The sequence below is a fragment of the Mustela nivalis genome, assembly GCF_964662115.1.
Source record: "Mustela nivalis genome assembly, chromosome: 10".
Lineage (NCBI taxonomy): Eukaryota > Metazoa > Chordata > Mammalia > Carnivora > Mustelidae > Mustela > Mustela nivalis.
In genome coordinates this window covers 29,900,303-29,905,672 of record NC_139029.1, presented here as the reverse complement: position 1 = coordinate 29,905,672, position 5,370 = coordinate 29,900,303, and the positions used below count along the sequence as shown (strand labels likewise).

The following is a 5,370-nucleotide window of genomic DNA, read 5'->3' as shown; positions in this document are numbered from 1 at the left end:
CCTCCTCCCCAGTATAATCTTCTGTAGCCAAAATGCAACTTCCAAAGTCAGGAAAGTCTCTCTCAACCCTTTCACACATGGATGTATCTTCAAACGAAGTTTGCAGTGCAGGGTATGCTGCTTGGGGGAGTGAAGCATGGTCCCTTTTGGGGACCATGTTCCCCAAAGCTTTCATTCTCAGCACTGTGGGACTCAAATTTTAGAAAGTGATACCTTTTCCCCAAAAGGCTATTCTAAGAAGTGTGGGCATTTAAGGCCCATTCCTATACAAAACTCACTGATACAGTTCATCCATCTCCAAGGATATCTGTAACCATGGAAATATGGTTAGACACAAATGATCTGTTTGTCTCTCTTTCCATTTCTCCTTCCTTCCTCTTTCAGAGCACAGGATTTGTACCTCTAACACCGCACTGATTATAATCTACCAAATAAGAGTCTATAAGATAAAAGTGTTTCTCTGTATGGTTACTCTCTAGAGCTGCACTGTCAAGTGAAGTAACCACTAGCCACATGAGGTTCTCTTGAGCACTGGAAATGTGGCTAGCCCAGAAAGATCTACTCTAACTACAAAATATTAGATTTTGAAGACTTAGTACCAAAAAAAAAAAGAGACAATAACATGATTTTTATATTAATTATATGTTGAAATTATAAGATTTTTGATATATTGGGTCCAAATGAATATATTTTTAATTTTACTTATTTTTATTATATTAATGTAGCTGCCAGAAAATTTTAAATTACCTATGTGGTTCACATTTGTGTTGTGGCTCACACTGTATTTCTCTTGGACGTGCTGCTCTAGGGCATCAGAGCCTAAGGGCAGGGAATTTATTTTGCTCGTTTGTGTTCCTCACAGGTGCTAGAACAGTTAATAATATAATTTTTATATGCTCAAGAGAAGCCCATTGACAATATTCTTTATTTGAAAATCTTTTCTTCCACATATTAAGATCAGCCTTTCTTTGGCCAAACACCTATTTCTGGTCATTCAAAAGGGCATTGCTTGCTTGGAGAGAGCCAGAGAAGATGGCCCTAAGTAATGAGGTTTAGGGAGGTGGAAATGAGTTAAGGATGTCAGACTGCACTAAGGATGTAAGACTGAGGCATGGTTCTAAAAATAGGCAGCTTCTGATAAAGCCTGAATCAATTAGGACTTATTCATTTCTAAGAGATTGAAAACCCAGGGTTCTACCTTCAGGTGAGGCTTGATCCAGGGATCAAATAGTGTGACCAGAACTGAGTTGTCTGTCTCCATTTCTTGGATCTTCTATGTTTGCTTCATTTCCAAGTAGCCTCCCTCCTTTTCCACTGCCAATAGCTTCCAGGAATATAACCTTCCAGATTTGTGTCTAGTGGCAAAGAAGGAAGCCTCTTTCTCTGATATCTCAAAGATAAATCCAAAAATTGTCCCCTTGACCCTGATTAATCGAACCAGGGTTATAACCTTACCTTAGCCAGAGTCTTCCAGAAAACAGAGCCTAGAGCAAAGATTAGATGTTTTATTTTTTTCTTTTTCTTTTTGGAAGTGCAAGCCCATAGTAGCAAGAATAAGAAAAGGAAGTGAAACAAGCAACAACGTAAAGTAAATTGAAGTGGTGCACTATTTATGGCTCTTGCTTCATGTTGATCCCATGGTCTTACATGCTGATTCCAGAGTAATATTATAAAATTAAAACTCCACGTTGTCAGTCTTTGATTTTAAAAATCCTCTAAGATAAGGCCTATCTCTTTATTTAGCAAATTCAGCCAAAAATTCAAGTGTTGATCCGAGAAGGCATAAATTGTGTGCAGTATTCCCTGATGATGTAACACAAATTTAATCTGGGAGGATAAGTAGGAGCTAACTGAACAAAGAAATTAGGCAGAAGGAAGAAAAATAGCATAATTGAGGACCAGAAACCATGTAATATATTGAATGGAATATTTACAGGACTATAAGATCTTAATGACTGGAGCAAAGTATGCTTGAGGGGAAATTCGGGAGCCACTGCTCCTGTATTAAGAATACAGAAGGAGCATCTGGGTCACTCAACTGGTTGAGTGTAAGCCTTTGGCTCAGGTCATGATCCCAGGGTCCTGGGATGGAGCCCTGCATCCAGCTCCCTGCTCTGCAGGAAGCCTGTTCTCCCTCTCCCACTCCCCTTGCTTGTGTTCCCCCTCTTGCTATGTCTCTATCAAGTAAATAAGTAAAATATTGGAAAAAAAGAAGAATACAGAAGATGAAGTTTATATTCAAGTTGTGAGAACTCACTGAGGGATTTTAAGCAATGTGATGCAATTAGATTAAGTTTGATTCAATATGTGTTTTGGAATGATCACTCTAGCAGCAGTGGGGAGGAGAGGAAAGTGAGTCCAAGTCTGGAAGTGAGGCAGAACTCTGAGAAGGTGGTATGCTGTGGCTGACATGCAAAATCTGGTAGAAAGAATGGAGGGCAGTGGACCTCCTGGAGGCAGAATCCCATGGCTCTGACGTGCACTGTGGGTAGAGAGACAGTGCTCCCAAAGCAGGAGCCACTCCATATGTGCAACTATTTGACTCACTGACTGCCAGGTCTGTGGCGGAGTACCTGTGGATCAGTAAAGAAACTGGGGGAGATGTGTAGAAACACGCAGAGATGGTCCACACAGGGCTGAAGTTGGAGCAGACTCTCTTGGTCACAGCCTCTCAGCGCCAGCAGTCGGCAGGCAATAAGCTTTCTGATTTGTTGGTACCCAGCTCAGAGCAGATCCAGGAACCTTTCTGGAGATGAACCAAGGTAGCAAGTTGTTAATCACCTGTCAGCCATCAGGAAAAGTACCCAGGCTCTAGGTTGGGTGGCTGTGGCTCCCAAGCCTGGTCCCTACGTGAAAGAAAGGAATGATGCAGCCATGTTTTATACAAACCTGGTCTTCAAGGAGTACAAAGACATCAATGAGAAGCATGTGCACTGGATCAAAGCTTACTCGAGGATATGGACAGAGCTACAGGCTTACATTAAGGAGTTATGTCCCACTGGACTGGCCTGGACCAAACGGAGCCTGTGACAGAAGAACTGAGTGGATTGCCATCTGGCCCCTCTGCTGGATTGGGTCTTCCTCCTCCCCCACAAGATCATCTACCACCCAGTTCCCCCAGTTCAGCCTCAGATGAGTCTACTTCCCACTCAGCAACAAAGGGGAGAGCATCACACATTCCCTGAAAGCTGCACCTGATGACACAAAGACACAGGAACAGAATCCTGTGTCCAGATGACAGGAACCCTGCCCTGAAGGCTCACAGTAGTCCAGTACTAAATGGCCCCAAACTGTTCTCTGCACCTAAACCAGGAGTCAGCCCATTCCCCAGTCCAACCACAAAGAGGGAGCCAGCTGTACTGGAACTGAAGGGCAAGAGGTGGAGAGTGGAAAATCACAAGAACATTCCCAACCTGGTGACTGATGACATAGAGCTAAAACAGGTGGCTTACATATACAAGTGTGTCAACACGACATTGCAAATCAAGGGCAAACTAAACTCTATTACAGTAGATAACTAAGAAACTTGGTCTGGTGTTTGATGACTTGGCAGACATTATGGATATAATCAATAGTAGGATGTCAAAGTTCAGGTAATGCGTAAAGGGCCAACAATTTTCATCAACAAAGCAGATGACTGCCCATTTACCTGAGCAAGGATTCCCTGGATTGCAAGATAGTTATTGCCAAACCTTCTTTTTCAAAGATTGATTTTTTTAATTTATCTATCTATCTATCTATTTAAGAGACAGAAGAGGAGAGAGAGAGAGGGAATGAGCAGGGGATCGGGGCAGAGAGAGAGGGAGAAGCAGGCTCCCCACTGGGCAAGGACCCTGGGATCATGCCCTGAGCTGAAGATAGATGCTTAACTGACTGAGCCACCCAGCCGCGCCGCACTGCCAAATCTTCTGAGATGAATGTCCTCATTCCTGTAGAAGGCCATGACTTTAATAAATTCCCAGTCCCTGAGCAGTTCAAGACCCTATGGAATGGGCAGAAGTTGGTCACCACAGTGACAAACTGCTGGAAAAGCAAAGTGCACCAGTTCTTTGCCCTCTCCCTCACACCATGGGATAAACATGTATGAAGACGGTTCTTTTCTAGGTTTCCTCTTTCTGCTCTTCAACTGCTTCTCTGCTTTGAGAAGCACAGCTACCTGCCTTCACTGAAATATACCTCAGGCTGAGATTTGGGGCGGGAGAGCAGGTCAGTTCATCTTCTGCAGGAAGGTGCGGCTTTTCCCTATTGGCTCAACCACACCGCCAGTCCCTCCTTAAGGAACCGCACACCAGCACTGGTGTGTCTAAGCTTTCAGCCTTTGTGGGCTATTTGACCAACAGTCTTTGGGAAGACTAAAGCAGTCCCCAGGGATTAACAGATCAGAATGTTCACACAAGTTCACCTTTTTCTATCAATGAGTGTGAAGGTAGCAGAGGCCGGTGTGATTCTAGCGGGTTCTTCTAACCAAACTAATTTTTCACTGTTGACGAGTGAGGTAGGGGTTACATCAGACCAAAGGCTGAAGCTGGCCAGCTAGCATTCCAAGCAGAATTGTTTCCCATAAGCATTCCTTTCATTCTGCATTCCATCCTGGCTCTGCCTGAACCTGGTAGAGTAGGTTCTCCCATGTCAGCCGCTGTGGCAGTCCCCCACACCCAGTCCAGTTAAGGGTCTTGGCCCCTTCCTTTCACTGGGATCCCTGCCCAGCACCTTCCTACAGAGACGACTTAAACAAGAAAAAAACAAACAAACAAACAAAAAAACGCACACACACACACAAAACAGAAAACACATCATTCCAAGGGATCTGGAATTCCTTCCTCCTTCCATGCTGGGTGCCTGTCCTCCACCTTCACTGCCTCCTTTGCCCTGTCATGCTCAACTGCTTTTGGCTTCTGTCTGGGCACCTGAATGAAGGACTAAAATCTCTACCACAGCCTGGTTTTAGGTCTTACGTAAGAATCTTGCACAGCACTGCTAATGTAAATTACAGTTTTTCTCTCCAGACACTTACCAAAATATGCAACTTTTTTGGTGGGAAGAGAGATTGTCCTGTGACTTCTACCCATTTCCTGAGGCCTGTGGAAATAAACCTTTATGTACTTAAAGTTATACAGAAAATAGAATAAAATTAATACCAAACTTGAAAAAAAAAATGATGAGTCCAGATTATAGAAAAACCAGTTGAAATCCCATTTAAGCAGTTAGGACATGCTAACAGCCTAATTAGAGAACTGACAATGGGAACAGAGAGGAAGATAATGAAGAGATCCCAAATAGAATATATAGGACTTAGTGACTCAGAAGGTGATGGATGAGGAAGAAGTTTAAACTGGAGAACTGGAAAGAGGGTGGTACCACTCACTGGAC

At 43.4% G+C, this 5,370-nt stretch overlaps 1 pseudogene across 1 annotated transcript; it reads left to right on the top strand.

The window, feature by feature from the left end:
• Positions 1 to 315: 315 nt before the first annotated feature.
• LOC309842527 (adenylyl cyclase-associated protein 1 pseudogene) lies at positions 316 to 4,375 on the top strand (annotated as a pseudogene). Its single transcript has 3 exons — positions 316 to 326; positions 2,392 to 3,671; positions 4,341 to 4,375. The product of its transcript is annotated as an adenylyl cyclase-associated protein 1 pseudogene (transcript).
• The last annotated feature ends 995 nt before the right edge of the window (positions 4,376 to 5,370 follow it).